At 40.1% G+C, this 17,500-nt stretch overlaps 1 long non-coding RNA gene across 1 annotated transcript in view; it reads left to right on the forward strand.

Moving 5' to 3' along the window:
• LOC123517533 overlaps positions 1–17,500 on the forward strand; it is a 138,374-nt gene that overhangs the window by 74,953 nt on the left and 45,921 nt on the right. The window contains exon 3 of the long non-coding RNA XR_006678488.1: positions 16,675–16,808. This is a non-coding gene — a long non-coding RNA (uncharacterized LOC123517533). The remainder of the gene's footprint in view (positions 1–16,674; positions 16,809–17,500) is intronic.

The raw sequence follows: 17,500 nt of genomic DNA on the forward strand, positions 1-17,500 counted from the left end.
GGACGCTTCAGGATAAGAAGAAAGAAGGAGGTAAGAAAGGGAGAGTTAATGGTCGGTAAAACAAGAAGTGGTGGTTGTTTTGTAGATAATGAGTAGGGAGGGTGATGTTAGTTATAAAAGAAACGGAAAAGGGTATTTATTAATATTGTACTGCATCCTGAGAGAGAGAGAGAGAGAGAGAGAGAGAGAGAGAGAGAGAGAGAGAGAGAGAGAGAGATCGTCGTATTCACAAAACACATAAACACATCACCACCTTGACGTATAGGCCTACTCTAGGTGCCTTTCCTCTTCCTCGGTGCTCAGTTTTATGGCCTTAATGGCGTGATGACGTAGTGAGTAAATAGGCCTAAGCGAGTCATTGTCAGCCTCACACCCTCAACTGCCATTACCACCACCACCACCTCACCACCGACTCTGTCATCATCATTATCATTAACATCATCATTTTTGTCATTGTACTAGTGTTGTTCTACACATTGTTAATATGTTTAAGGTCTTAGTAATTTTTTAGTTGTTGTTATTGTCATTATTCTTTTTTTTATCTTCTGCCTTCCTTTTCCCTCTCTTTGTTATTTCACTTCAGCATTTTTTTTTTTTTTTCCGTCACTAGTTTAATCTGATTTGCGAATTTACTCCAAAAGTGTTAAAAAGGGAAGGAGAAAAAAAAGAAGAAGAAGGAGAAGGAGAAAGAGGAGGAAGAAATAAATAAAGAAAGAAAGAAGAAAATAAAACAAACAAGATAGATAAAAACACAAAAATCAGAACCGAGTATTAAACTTTTCGCCAAACTTAAATAACACAAACATCACCACCACCACCACCACCACCATTGCCACCACATCTCCCTCCTTCAGCATAGGCGATTCTCAGTGGCAAGTCAGGAACAAGATGAAACTCAAGTGGCGGCTCCTCGGAAGGGACTCACTGATGCACGAACTGTTAACTAGCCCAACATTGCGAGTGAGCAGCGTGAGAGGAGGCGTTGTGGCTTCCCTCTTGCCACTGACTTATTACAGCTCGGTGTGGCAAGAGCTAGTGTTTGGACTGAGCTCTCACGTCAACACGGCGACCTGCGGAGGGATGAGTTGAGGTCTCATTCACGAGCACGGGGTTGGGGGATGTGATATTAATTGACGAAAATGAGAAAGATAAGGGAGAAGGGAGTGAATGAGGGAGGAAGCAAGGAAGGTAGGATAGAAGAAAGGAGTGCTACAAGAAAAGGGAATTTTGCATGTAGTACATTTGGATTACTTAGCAAGTCGATTTTCTTAAGATACAACGTTAATAAACTTCTTGGGATGTGTGCGTGCGTAGTTTGATGTGAAGGTCATTTACTTTAGCGTTTCGTAAGTCCACCCTTGTATTCTGAGACTACTTCCACGAGAGAGAGAGAGAGAGAGAGAGAGAGAGAGAGAGAGAGAGAGAGAGAGAGTTAAGTTACTCTCCCTTTCTGTTGTACCATTTTCCTTGTCTCTTTGTACATGACTCATAATGGTGACAGCCATAACTACTTGCCAGGCATGCATGTTACCATAGAGTAACTGTAATTATCGTGAATAATTTACTGTTGACAGATATCTGTACTCACACTCCCAAATAGAGTACGTTATTGGTGTGTCCAGGGTGTGCGTGTTCACCGGAGTATGGCATGGCTTGATAATCATAGTGTAGCTGGAAACCCTTTTGATACCATCTTTTGACGAGGCGTTTGTTTGATTCAGAAAGTATTTGATTATCAGACATTATAAGATATACTTTATAAAAAGAGTATTCCTTTTGTAAATTCTGCTTTGTTCAAGATTTAAAATTCATCCGATTCCCGAAAGCGAACATTACATTTCATTCATTGCGTTACAAGTAAATTTCTTTTCTAACAAGACGAAATAAATCAGAGCATTGACACACGCAGTCCTGATTTTATAAAGATTTACTAACCATTATGCACGCAATTACCCGCCAAGAATGATTCACTAGACCAGCTGTTCTCGCGTGCTGCCTGGAGGAGGGATGGACGGTAAAGGTTCAGAAGACTGGCTATCACTGGCAACTCCCTTAGGTTTCGTCAGTTATCAAGGTAAAGAATAACACTGCCGCCGTCCTGCACTCCCCTGCACACACAAACAACAGGGAAGATAATACTAAGAATACAAATAACAACAAGATGTATTAATAACTAGCATGGGGGAACATTCCTCCCTCATAGGATGAAGAGAATGCAGCTAAAGGTCACCAGAACGTTTTGTTGTGATAACGATGAAGTATATCGTTGCGTGCATTCTAGTACTAGGTAGCGTTTATTTTTTCCCTCCATTGTGTGACTCATTAAGTCAGTAAAATATCTAGCTTAGTTATTTTGTTTTGCTGTTTTGTTTTAGTAGTGGTGGTAGTGCGGTAGTGTGGTGGTGTGGTGGGGCTATATTACTGTTGCCATGGCGCTTTGCGGTATACAGTTTTATGAAATTACTTATATCCGTGACGACAGGCAACTATTTAAGCGGGAATGCGCATTGATGTTTGCTCGTATATTCTAGATTCGTTTATGTTGTAGTTAATACCGAGATATGTGGAGATTTTTGTTTTTCTTTATGGCCGTTTTTCCCCACGTCTGCTAAATAAATTTCGGCAGCAGTTACTAATTTTCAGTAAGACAGTGGAGCGTAAAACTGATAACTACTAACTGGGTCTTGATGAATGCAAAGTAGTCAGAAGTTTTGTATGAATACATTGCAGTACAGCTAGCTACTCATAGAAATGAAATACACAGAAATCAGTATATATTTTCTGACTAGCCAAACTATCAGATATTTCCAGCAAAGCAGTGGAAAGACTTAAAAACGGTATCGACTTGTATAAAGAAAATAATCAGAAATTTCTATTCTCAATACTCTTACGAAAACAGAGAATAGAAGACCCAAACTGACAAGTTTTCAGTGTTTGCCAGGTGGTTTAATTCAGGAGAGGGTCAGCATCGTCTCGCGATACAGAGCAGTCGTCTCTACGATATATTTCTACGTACCTATTGATTTATCATGCATTTACACTCTCCAGTATTGCCAGTTTGGTTGGCAGTATACAATATCGTTATCAGACTTTGATTGCTAAATTGTGGAAATAAACTCATTTTCGGGGTTTCATATGCTCATGGTTTCTTGTAGTTTACTCCCTAGCCTGGAAGGAAAGAAGATATCATGCTAATTTTTCAGTTATCAATTCAGTAACAAAGTAATTTTTGTCGAATGAATAGAGATATAAAATAGGAATAGAGACAAAAAACAACAAAAGCATTATAATTTTAATTTTACTAGTAAACTGTTTGTGTCGTAGATATGTGTTTAAGAATACTTGAGCTAATTTAATATCTCGGTATGTGATAGTAGAATATAAAAAAAAAATTACGACACTCAGTAGACCAACTATTCTTTGAAATATTATGATATCTGGTGAATCTGACAACCACAACTGGAGTTTAGGTCCTCTGACTCCTTTCCTATTGGAATGCATAGCTTGTTTTCATCTCAGCCTATCAATTTAGTCATTTTGAACACCACAGTCGAAAGAAAAAAAAATAATGAGAGAGAGAGAGAGAGAGAGAGAGAGAGAGAGAGAGAGAGATATGCTAATTGTATTTTGAATTAAACACAACATTCAAAAGCTTCAATTAACATATTATAAAAAAATACACATATGAAACAAGGTGCGTTATTTTTTTCACCCATCACACAAGGTTTTCTTCTTCCTCTCATCCCTATTCTGTCCAACTTTCTAATACAAGAGTTAACCAGTACTCTCAATCATTCATAACTTTCTCTGGTAAACTCTGGAACTCTCTGCCTGCTTCTGTATTTCCACCTTCCTACGACTTGACTTCTTTTAAGTGGAAAGTTTCAAGACATTTTCCCTAAATTTTGATAACTCATATGACCTTTAAGGGAACTGGCAACACAGTGGGACCTTTTTTTCTATTATTTGCTGTCCTTGGCCAGTTGCCCTTTCTGCATAAAAAAAGTTCCCCCACAGCCCCAACGCCCCCACTCTCTCTCTCTCTCTCTCTCTCTCTCTCTCTCTCTAGCAGTCGTAATAGTATCTTTTAGTGTTTGATTGTCTTTTTTTTCAGCAATACTGTGTCATTTTCACCTTCATATCCACTCTCTGTGCTTCTTGTTTCCTGTGTCATGGATTTTCTGGCAGTGAGGCAAAAACCTGAGGTGAACAAGAACCGGTAATAAGTAATAGAAGAATAAGGTGAAAAATATGTGTTCTATTGGAAATTGTTTTCAAGTGCACGCTTATATCTATCAATTTTTTTTTATTTATTTCTATTTTGATGCAAAATAATGCCTGATAGGTAAATATCATGCTCATATAAGCTAACTGATAAAGTATGAAATGTAAATAGCTAAAACTAAGGAAGGTAATTGATACGATATATTTCTAGATAAAGAACTGAATTTACCAAGAGAATAAGTTGAAATAAGATACTCCTAGCATGGTAAGCAAAACCCAAAGTTAAATCACTAAAAGCAGTAGATGCAAGCTAAGGCCCGGAGGTAATGAATATATTCCAGCACTCTACAAATATAAAAGTTTCCACAGAAAATAAAGATAAAAACATATAATATAATTCATGAATACAGAATAGGTATAGGAAAAATTAAAGCCCACCTCTAAAGCAAAATTGCATTAAAAAAAATAAGATTGATATTAGATAAATAAAATAATAGAAATAAAATAAAAATAAGAAAACAAAGAAAATTGCAATAGCGTGCTCGAAATATTGTTCTCTTGCTTTTAAAGAAAATGCATACACCTTTTAGGGGAATGGTTAGTAAAAAGAGTATCTTCAAAGGGTCTCGAAGTTTTTTTTTTTTTTATGAAACGAGCTGGCTCTTTGTATTACTAATCAGAAATAAAGAGAAACGTTACTAGGTAGTCGTAAAATTGATTTAAAAACGTTTGGTCACAGTAACGTGGTCAAGTTAAGAACGCAGAAAAGTGCTTTGTGGTTGGAGAACAGAGAGAGAGAGAGAGAGAGAGAGAGAGAGAGAGAGAGAGAGAGAGAGAGAGAGAGAGGGAGTATTAATGAGGTGTTTTTTTTTTGTATTTTTTGTATTTTGGTCATTCGTTTAGCAGGTCACGAGCAGGTTTTCCCCGTCAGGCTTAGCGGGTTTCTTCGTCATTAGTTTCTCCATGTGTCTAGCCAGCTGTGCTCGAGAGAGTGCTAATTAATATGTCGAGTGAAAAAAAAGTTAACTAAATAAATAACTGTCGACTCGTGCATCTATACCTTTTTTTCACAAGCTATTCTTGGTTTTACTTTACTCATTGTTGTCACCCCATTCCAACCCAGATTTAGCCTTAAGTATAATCTCATCCCTCTCTCTCTCTCTCTCTCTCTCTCTCTCTCTCTCTCTCTCGCTCTGGTACACGTTTTTTTTTCCTTGCTGTTAATGTTTCGCCTTTCCTTCGTATCCTTCAGTCAATCTTTGTCACACACACACACACACACACACACACACACACACACACACACACACACACACACACACACACACACACACACACACACACAATAAAAGAGAATAATAAAATTTTAAGTATCGTTAGAATATAACCATAAAGAGTCCTGCATGAAATATAAGTGTTCAACAAAAGGTTAGGCACAGTGAGGCAGAAAATACAGACCGGGTGGTGTTGAGCATTGCAGCAGCACAGTGCATGGCAAGGCGACAAAAGAAATGTGCAGGGCGCAATATAATGCAGTTATTTAATGCAATAATAACACACAACTCAGGGGGAACGCAGTATATTCTCATTGCCCGCCACCACCAACTCGATACTCGTAACAGGAGGGGGCAATAGCAACAACAGCACCTCCACTACCACCACCACTATCATCACCACACACTGCATAGTCACCACCACTACATAGTCACTGCCACTAGTTCAATACCACTACATAGTCACCACCTATACCATTGCTATTACTAACACCATTGTCCATTGCACAGTCTCCACCACCATCACCACCACTTTGACGTTTCATGACCATCACCACCAACATTCTAACTAGCACCACCGCTTCTGTATTGCATAACCCCTCTTGCTGTCACCCCCCAGCACCAGCACTACCAGCACCATCACCACGCGTTGCCATGCACACACCGCCACGCCCCAGCACCTTACAATATGAGCTAATTCACCGATCGACGTGCTATCCATTAGTGCACACACACACACACACACACACACACACACACACACACACACACACACACACACACACACACACACACACACACACATGCACACACACCTGTTATCATCACATTCAGTACCTCCAGTCAGCCACCTTCTAGTACAAGATGGGATGGGAGAGTCATTGAGAGAGGAAAGGAAGGGAGCAACGCTCAGGTGAGACGTGGACTAGCTCTCTGGGCATTCACTGACATCCATCAAGGTGACAGATGAACAAATGAGAGGTTAATTTAACGACGGGCGCCTCGACCACAGCCTCACCAAGCTCCTAGTGATGGACGTGCTGGGTTATGTTGGGGAACAAGTTTACAAGGACACGAACAAGACGGATTCTAGTAAGTACCGATGAGGAAGGTATTGTGTGGGAGGATGAGGAAGCAGTAGTAGTACCCGTTTGTCACGAAGGGATATAATGCGTCTTATTCATAACTTTCACCGGTACACGGTACTGCTCACTATTGCCGTCTGCTTCCCCTGATCCTCCTCCTCCTCCTCCTTGTCGTTCTCTTCCTCAATTCAACTCTTCCTTCCTCATGTTCTCTTTCTACATATTTATTTTTCGTACCCGTGAGTCCAGCCACCAAAAGAGAGAAAAAAAAAAAACATAATTTACGCCTCCTGGAACAACCTGGCTCTGAAAGGCGAGGACAGGACTCAATGTGCATTTAATAACTCGAGCGATGAATTAGAAGGGGCGGGTTGTGTCGTCTTTATTGACCGTCCGGGACAATCAAAGGGCGCGTTGATTTAAGAGGTCACTGGCGGTATGCTTTCCGGGGTCGTTAGTTCCTAGCCGGTTTTAAAAGCATTTCGTACCAGACCTTTTCACCTGCTGGCTACGTGGAGGGAAGGAGGGAGGGAGGGAGGGAAGGAGGAAGGGAAGGAGGGAGGATGGAGAGGAGGAAGGAGAGAGAGAGAGGTATTCGCTCCTATTCGTTAGCTGGTGTTGTGTGGTTTATTGGAGGGAATATTCAGGGGTTGGAGCGGCGCATTCGTTTTGTTCGGTATTCTAGTTTTGGTCTGAAAAGAGTCTGGCTGCATGCAGTTATAGAATTTTGCTCTCTTCTCAGTTTTTAACATTTTCGTCTGGTTTTATTCTGGCGGGGTCGATACGGGTTATTGAGAAGCTTACGAAGTACCACCCATAAAGAATGTCCCCACCCGGGAGATATTATTTAAGATGGTTAATGTTTATATGCTGTGGCGTGCGTAGCGTGAGGCCTTCCTTCCCTGTGTGTTTTGTTTCATACAAGATTATTTATTCGTGGAAAATTAAGTTTAGATTAGTTTTTTAATGTTTATATGATATAAGTATTTCTGTATTCAGGTACCAGGAGATATCTTTGTATGCAAATTTCACCGAGGTATATTTCATTCATGAAGATTTTTCATGAAAATTTCGCACAAAATTGTTTCTACATGATAAATCTTTCAGCCTATATCTTAAGTCCAACTGACCTAACGCAACATAACTAAGCATTATGTAATTTAGTATTATTTATCATTTGGAGTCTTGACATTTATTTTGGGGAGTAATTTTGTTGAGTGGACTGTCCTTAGGAGAAATTCACTTCAGCGAAACTTACGGTAAAAAGAGAAATTTACCGAGAATGAAGTTAAACGAAGATTCACCTTATAAGGCTACAAACTCGAACGATATTATGTAAGAGGAACAATGACGAGAACTTATATGTGGGTGACTTACGTAAGATTTCGTGAGCTCCCTCGTGCGTGCAGCCAGTCATCCCCCACCTTGAGGGCCTGCCGGTGTGGGGCTGAGGTATGGCAGGGACTTATTACGACGATGGGCAAGTTTTTTGAGGTACCAGGAAGCAGAATGGTTCTGTAAAAGATTATTATTTGTCCTAAGTTAGGCATATTAACCCAACCTTCCACGAAACCTTTGGCCAGACTGGACTGTGTGTGTGTGTGTGTGTGTGTGTGTGTCAGGTAAGGGGGGCGGGGTTGATACTCGGTGAATTATTGGTTTCTGCCCTTTGGAACTCTTTGCGTGTGTCTGGTGAGACACGCAGGGGGTTGAGTAAGTTAGGTTAGGTTAGGTTAAGTTAGGTGAGAAATATGCACTCAATGGGATGGTTAAGATCATATACTTGTATTTTGACCTGAAAAGTGATGCATGATTTATTTCTTTTCTTTTCTCGGATACATACCATCTATTTTACTGTGTTTTTATTGTTTTGTAAGGGTAGACCAATTAAAGGGTGAATATATAAAAAGAAAAAAAAAAACTCCATATTTGTTTGATGATGGAAGTGATTTAAGTACTCGCGACTCGAAAGATTACATTGACCTTGAATTTAAATGATGTCTTACTTCCTGCCGTCAGCAGCTGGAATGTGAATCAAATGACGAAGTCTGAGGAACAGAGTGATAGCTAAGGCAAAGTCTGCAGAGAACAAAATTAACAGAAAATCGAAACTTAACGCAACAACTCCACCATCAGTTCCTGTGGCTTAAGAGCTGGTACTCTTTGGTGTAGTTTTCATTATCTTATACGGACCCATGTGTTATTCTTTTTATCTTAGTTTCCCTTATATATTTATTTAATTTTATTAATTTAGTTATTCTATATTTGATACTGACCATAGATTATGTTTTCTTTCCCTCGTTCTTTCTTTTACACGTGTCATATTTTTTTTTTCATCATTATAATGATCCAATTTTTTTGTTAATCTACTTATATCATGTTTTTTTCCATCTTATATTCCTCGTGCTTCTCCTCTTGTTGTTGTTGTTGTTGTTGTTGTTGTTGTTATTACTACTATCATCGTTGTCATCATCATTATCACTATGCCATCATTTCCTTTTTGCATTTGATAAATAATACGTAAATGTCATCAGAATACCAAACTAAGCGAAGTGCGTCACGTCTCCACGGAGTGGTCAAGTACAGTAGAGGCAAGTGTGAGGCCCTTCCTTGCAAGTGGGGTGAGGCAGGGAGGGGCTGGGGCTGGGAGGCAATAAGTTTCTGGATAATGAAGGAGTATAAACTTCAGGCAATTGTGAAGAGCTGAGCGGTTGTCTTAGATGCCTGTGTAATTTTGTAATGGAAAGTAGAACTTTTCCAGATCGTTGCTGATTGGTTTGTAATGGCAACTGTGGGCAAAAAAAAAGGAAGCTGATTGATTGTTTGATGAATTGGTTGGCTGATAGATTGAAGCGAAAGCTATACGGTTTCTTATACCAGTGCACATGAATAAATTTTTTTTTTGGATATAACTCATTTATTCCACCTGCCCTTGCTTCTCTTTCTTTTTAATGTGGTGATGTTGTGGTTCCCTCCTTCCACACACTGCACTGTGAAACCAAGCCCGCTTTGACTCCAGAATGATCTAAAAGGATCTGGTGAAAAATAAGAGTTCGTGGCGTGTACAAAGCTGACTTACAAGCCACTCTCTTTATCTTTACTTCTCTTCCATGATTGGTGTCACCATGATTTTCTGAACACTTACCTGAATCAATATGTTTTGAGAGATTTTCATCTTCATTACTTGTGAGTCCTCACTTGATGTGATCCTAGATAGTCGCAGTGGGAAAACAATAATATCAAAACAATAATCTTTCTGAAGAATTATGCAAACACAAACGTAATTGTATCTAATAACTGTCAGAATCCACTTCTACTACGTATCATCAGCCATACAGATGAATTTATGTCTCCATAGGGATTTTTTTTCGGATTTTGCGATATCATTGTTATTTTCTAAGTGTTTTCTATTTTTTATCCCCTTATAAAAAAAAACATGATTCTGTGACTGAAATTATATTAAGTAAAAGATGAAGTAATGAAGAACCAATGACTTCATGAGTGCATCTATTTATTATCCCGTCCAAAGAGGAGAGAGGGAAGCGTGGCGCGACGACACTCCTAGTTTTGATGCCTCCTTCCCAATGCTTTCTTAAAGGATTCTAACTACAAGTATCCTCTATAATTCAATTTCCTTTATATGATATATATATATATATATATATATATATATATATATATATATATATATATATATATATATATATATATATATATATATATATATATATATATATATATATATATATATATATATATATATATATATATATATATATATATATATATATATATATATATATTTCTGAAGAAAACCAGTATTTTCTTGTGAAAGGGAAAGAAATCTAATGAAAACATTAGACGAATTAGTATAAACAGAATGGTCTAAAAATAATATCTACCGATCATGGAACAATTCTGAGAGAAAAGTTTTGTCACTTACTTTTGATCTTTTTCTTTTCTTTAGTGACCTTTGCCATTTAGTAACATACTACTGTACCTGGTTCTCATTTCACAACCAAACATCCCCTTACCTACTAATGTCGCGTGATCTTAACAAGAAAAGACACGTACTTATAAATATTGCAATCTCTTTTGCTTTGTCAATAAAAAAAATGGTCAAAATTTGCAGTTCTGTCTTTTATTCTCAGTTTGACTTTGACTTGTCCTGATTGCGGTTGACGCTGCTGTTCGTAATGGCATTTAGCTGAACTTTAGTTTTCGCGGGGAAGAGATTTTTATTTCATCTCCAAAGGTTGGATCTCTTTAGTGCGAGAGATCACAGCTGGAGAGTTCTACCTGGTGATCGCACGAGAGAGAGAGAGAGAGAGAGAGAGAGAGAGAGAGAGAGAGAGAGAGAGAGAGAGAGAGAGAGAGAGAGAGAGAGAGAGAGAGAGAGAGAGAGAGAGAGAGAGAGAGAGAGAGAGAGAGAGATAAACAGATATCACCACCTGCAAAGAGCAATGGCCTCCCCGCCAGTGGTGACTGCAGCGCGTGTGATCAACTCACCACAGCCACAAAGGTCAGGGCCCTCTTATAATCGACACACCAAATAACACATGATTAAAGAAATTTGCATATGGAAAAAACTCTTAATTTTCGCATTTTCAGCATAAAAGTCTTACACCGGATAGAAGCGTCATAGCATAAACTATCCAAGTGTCCATTCAGAAAAAAAAATTAACTCAGCTATCAATATCTATCAGTTAAGTTCATCCTCCTCCTAACATTCATTGACTCACTACACGATCCCTACCACCACCTCTCTCAGGCAAGTCGTCGGAAGGATAATTACTTCTTTTTAAACAGATAACAAATATTGTGTAATAATAAGGGATGGATGACAAAAAAGGTCAGTAATCTTGCATTTTTAAATCAATTAGTTTTATCTCTTATATCTCCTCTCCTCCCTCTTCAGGACTACTTTGTAACTGGTGCGTGCCTTCTCCCTGTGTCTCCCTTAAGTCTGCCCATCACGCCCGCCAGTACAATCACCAGCACCACGAGAGAATTACACTTAGAAGTGATGTGGCGAAATGTGAGGCGAACTCGTAAAGACCCAGGAGAAAGACACCAAACAGCTGACCCGTTCACTGCCCTATTGACATAAGACAGCACGGTAACCAGCACTGCCCAGCCATGCACCAGTTAAAGGAAGGCCTGCGAGTGTCCTGGCTCCAGTATTATCACCACACTAGTATTGTCTCCTTGTCCGGCCCTGAACACACTCAGGTTGTCGGGATCCACATGCTGTGTCAAGGCGTTCTCTCTCTCTCTCTCTCTCTCTCTCTCTCTTCCAGAGAGAGAGAGAGAGAGAGAGAGAGAGAGAGAGAGAGAACGCTCTCTCTCTCTCTCTCTCTCTCTCTCTCTCTCTCTCTCTCTCTCTCTCTCTCTCTCTCTCTCTCTCTCTCTCTCTCTCTCTCTCTCTCTCTCTCTCTCTCTCTCTCTCTCTCTCTCTCTCTCTCTCTCTCTCTCTCTCTCTCTCTCTCTCTCTCTCTCTCTCTCTCTCTCTCTTCCAGGAGAGAGAGAGAGAGAGAGAGAGAGAGAGAGAGAGAGAGAGAGAGAGAACGCCTTGACACAGCGGCAGTGAAGGTCTTTTGAACACCAGCATGTGGATCCCGACAACCTGAGTGTGTTCAGGGCCGGACAAGGAGACAATACTAGTGTGGTGATAATACTGGAGCCAGGACATTCGCAGGCCTTCCTTTAACTGGTGCATGGCTGGGCAGTGCTGGTTACCGTGCTGTCTTATGTCAATAGGGCAGTGAACGGGTCAGCTATTTGGTGTCTTTCTCCTGGGTCTTTACGAGTTCGCCTCACATTTCGCCACATCACTTCTGAGTGTGATTCTCTCGTGGTGCTGGTGATTGTACTGGCGGGCGTGATGGGCAGACTTAAGGGAGACACAGGGAGAAGGTACGCACCAGTTACAAAGTTACAAAGGGGATGACAACTTAATGTGTTTCTGACCAGGTGTCTAGTTGTTTCAGTTCAGGAGGTCTGTAGGCACGCATCAGGACTCCTTCCTGATAATAAGAACAAGGCAATTTAGACATATCCTTTGTCTCACTGGCAACATGTCTGATCTTAGCCAAAGTGAGATCCTATTCCTGAGCATTAATCAAATTCTCCTTCGAAATGATGTTATTGTACAACTTGTCAGTAGAGGCAGTTATTGGTGGAAGAGGTGGTGAAGGGGCAGGAGACTTAGACTGAGACCTGGTGACTGCACACACTGGGAAGAAGTGAGGGGATGTTTCTTCCAGGGTCTTAGTGGGACTTTCTTTTAAGGGGGACTCAAGAACAATTAAGTTTGGAACAGCCAAGTTACCCGCAAGATCGTTACCCAGTACAAGATGTACCCCCGGTACTGGCAGTTCACCAGGTTTAATGGCTACCTCAACCTCTCCTGAAATGAAGGGGCACTGTAAGCTAATGTTAGCCAAGGGATAGGAGAGCTGTGATTCGAGACCTGTAAGGATCACCCCAGTGAAAGCCTGTTTGATGTTAGGGATGACATCTTCCCTTAAGATGGATTGGGCAGCACCTGTATCACGCAGAACCTTGACATTTATTGCCTTGTCTTTACCATCAGTCAGGGACACTTTACCTTGATACGTGTATGAGTCATAAAGTTCTAGAGGAGAGTTGACAGGGTTAGCTAGGGCCACTGGTTTCTTGTTCTCAAAGGTGTTAGGTTTAGGGGCCACAAAAGAAAGTTGACGTTGAGAGGCCTTGCAATTTGGGTGTCTACATTTTTGGATCGTGTGACCTGGTTTCTTACAGTATGTACACCAGGGGAATTATATGCATTTGGCGAGAATCCGGTCGGCTTACCACCGCGCCCCAAAACCTTCCCCAAAGGAGGACCTAACATTAGATAGTGAACCACGACCTCTACTACCCAGGGATCCCATCAACAAAGCAAAGGCATCAGCCACTTTAGCGGCAGACATAAGATCACTCTCTCCCGTTCTTCCACATGCCTCAGAATATTAAAGGGTAACTTGTTCTTCCATTCTTCCAGGACCATTAGATTGAGCAACTCCGAAAAGGTGGTAATGTTAAGGGCGGCTAACCATTTCTTAAATTGTCTTAGTTTCTCACTAGCAAATTCAACATAGGTGTGAGACTCTGGTTTCACATACTTTCGGAACTGTTGTCTGTATCCGTCAGAAGTGATAGAGTAGGCGTCTAGAATGTTACCTTTGATCTCTTCATATTCTACCTCATCACTAAGGCCGTTGTATACCCTGTAAGCTTTTCCTACTAGCTTAGGGACAAGGAGAGACACCCACTGATCCTTGGGCCATTTATTCCTATTAGCAATGCTCTCAAAAGCGCGAAATGACCCGTCAACATCAGATTCATCAAAAGAGGGAACTAGCGGAGCAGCTGTAGCAGGATTAAAGCTTGCCAATTTTTTCTTTAAATCTATTTCTTTCCCTCTAAACTTAGCGTCATTTCATAGAGTTAACTCTTGAATTTCTAACTCTTTCTCCTGCCTTTTAAGTTGTAACTGAAATTATCTCTTCTTTTTCTGCCTGTAGTTGCATTTGTTTTTCTTGTTCTCTCTCTCTCTCTCCCTTCTCTTTCTGCCTGTAGTTGCATTCTTTTCTTCTTTTCTGCCTGTAGTTGCATTTGTTTTCATGCATCCGGTATTCTAGTCTAAGCTTCTCAATTTCCCACTGACTTATCCTACTCTTATCCTGTTCTTCCTGGGGACTGTGTTTTATAGTCCTCGTAGAGGCTGCTGACATGGGAGTTAACTCTTCTATGGCATTTCCTAGCAACTGACCTTTTTGCACTAGATGTTCAACAACTACATTCTTAATGACCTCTTTAGTCATCTGAGACGTGATGGGAACATCAAAATGTTTAGCGATGGCTTTCCATTGGTCCTTTTTATATTAGCACCTTTAAGTTGTTCCAGAGAAGGGTCAGCACAAAATCTTCAACGTTAAACTGAGCGGAAGCCATATTAAATAGATGTTAGATGTTAACAAACAAAAAAAAAAAATGATAAGCGAATTACTTAAGTGAGGAACTTGGCAGAGTGATAATAAAGGCAACCTTGAAATTACCTAGATTATACTTAAGTAAACACTTATGAGTACAATCACTAATGAGGGGTAAACTAGAGAATTACGGCATTAAGAGGGATCCGGATTACTCTAGTTACGAGACTTGAGAGTGAGGAGCGAATTGTACTGAGACTTGTTATTGATAAGGAGGCGGATTAGTCTGAGAGACTAGTTAAAATGGCCAATTCTAACTAGCGAGAAAAATGATCCGCGAAGTGAGGGGATTGAGGGTTCGCATGAACATATGATGATCCCAACACTTGGATAACACTTATTACACACCTGCCTATGTGCAAAAAAATAGAGATAAGTGCTATCGGTGAACACGCCTTTCTACCTGGTTTCCTGCTCTACCACTGCTATGCGATACCAATGAAAGTCACGAAGCACTTTTAACCCAAAGGGAGCCACTTGATCGCACAAAGGTAAATTTAAACCACACGCAGAGTAAGTCACAGAAAAAAAAAACACATCAAAGTCACAACACCACAGAAACACAAAAAAAATAATGTAATCACAGAAAAAAAGTCACTGGAAAAATGGAACACTGAACAAGGGTTATAATGGTCCTGTCACGGTCGCCAATTGTTACGTTCACCGGTTAAATGGGTAAGATTGGCATCGGGGAGCCGGTGAACAATAACAATAAAAAAAAAAAACACTGCAGGTTCAACTGGTGAGGATATACAAAGGGGGCACTTTAAGAAGCTATTTAATAATTAAACCCAATAACAAAACACACATGAAACTGACATACACATAGATATAACACACAAATAAATATAACAATAAAGAACCCAACTTAACAATAATACTAATCCTATATGGAGGCAATGTGGAAAAAACGGGACGAGAGGAAGTGATACTTATGAGGTGTCGCAGTGGTGAAGTGCTGGGTGATGTGGATCCCACGGTATTCCAAGAGGCGTTGTGTTCACTGGTTGAGGCCTTGACCTCGACTGACTTCCAAAAATCAGGGAGCTCGCTTAACACTTTCGCTTGAGTCGAATGGGCCTGCGTGAATCCAACATCGGGACAGTAGTGGGGCTTCATGAGACGGTGACATGGAGGGGAGGTGGAGAGGTGGCGAACGAGGTAGCAAGCGGAGGAGGTGAGGGTAGTGGAGTATGTTACGGGCGCGCCGTAACAATATATATATATATATATATATATATATATATATATATATATATATATATATATATATATATATATATATATATATATATATATATATATATATATATATATATATATATATATATATATATATATATATATATATATATATATATATATATATATATATATATATATATATATATATATATATATATATATATATATATATATATATATATATATATATATATATATATCTGTATATCTATATATCTATCTACCTATCTATTTGTCTATCGATCTATCTGTCTGTCTGTCTGACAATCTATATATATATGTGTCTATCTGTCAGTTAATCAATCAGTCAACATATCTGTATATATCTATCTTTCTATGTTTCCATCTACGTTTTTTTAATCTACCGAATGATGCATCGATCTTTTCATCTGCATCCATAAAATGTATATACATACATATATATATATATATATATATATATATATATATATATATATATATATATATATATATATATATATATATATATATATATATGCGCACATACATACACACATACAAACGCACATGCTTACATAAATACTGTGAATACATGAAGAAGAGTGGGGTTACTCGTTTGGTTTTTCCCTTGGAAGTCCGCATAGTGATAAAGTGATGTGCCAACAAATATATTTCCGCACTGGACCATACAAATAAATTTCCACTCAAACAGTGAACCGTCATGGCCATCATTCATCAGGGGTGCGGTTCCATTTTGCCTTCCTTCCTCCCTCGCCACCAGCCATTAATCTCCCAAACGTGGTGGACTTTGTCAATTTAGGTGATTTTTGACGTTCCGTTACCGTTGTCGTTGTTTCCTTCCCACAGGTACTGACAGTGGGTGTGCCAGATGCTGAGTCATTGGTGCCACTTCCCTGTCCCATCTGTCTCTTCGCCACTCCATTCCTGCCCATGCACTGTCCTTGCCACCACCACCAGTACTTGTAGTCGCTGCCAGAAAGGTCAGTCACGCTTCTTTCTAATATATGGAGACGTGTAATGTATTCTGTGCGTCTTTTATGTTCTAATTAAGTGGCTAGCTAAACCCTTTAGGGCAAGCTTTATTATTTCTGAGCACGAGGCAAAGAAATTTGATCCCCAGGGGAGCCCGAGCGCAGACACACTCACACACACACACACACACACACACACACACACACACACACACACACACACACACACACACACACACACACACACATACACACATCTGACCCCAACTTGACACCTCCACTTCATTACTCCACGTCCACCAGCGCCTGCATTGAAGGTGGCTGGGGCTGGAGCGGGGAGTGGGCAAGGGGCACAGCAACTCACCCGATGACCGAAATGAAGGACCTACCCTGTGTGCCGCGCACTTCCCCACCTTCCCTCACCACCTGTATCAATCAGACGCTCTCACTCTCTCCCCACAGCCGACAAGTGAAGACATGCACTGAGTAAACATTTAGAAAAAAAAAGTAGAAGATATTGAAGCTTCAGTGAATCCACGGCGGCAAGGGAGTTGGGAGTTGCGCGATGCATGCAGGTAGTGTGAGAGTGGTGTGTGTGATGCTGATGCTGGCTGACCTTGACCTCTTGACCTGGCACGGTGTGAAGACGACAGAGCTTTGGTGTGTGCTTCATTCAAGGTTTTATTAACCAGAGGTGACTG

Source organism: Portunus trituberculatus, chromosome 42, assembly GCF_017591435.1.
Source record: "Portunus trituberculatus isolate SZX2019 chromosome 42, ASM1759143v1, whole genome shotgun sequence".
NCBI classification, from domain to species: domain Eukaryota; kingdom Metazoa; phylum Arthropoda; class Malacostraca; order Decapoda; family Portunidae; genus Portunus; species Portunus trituberculatus.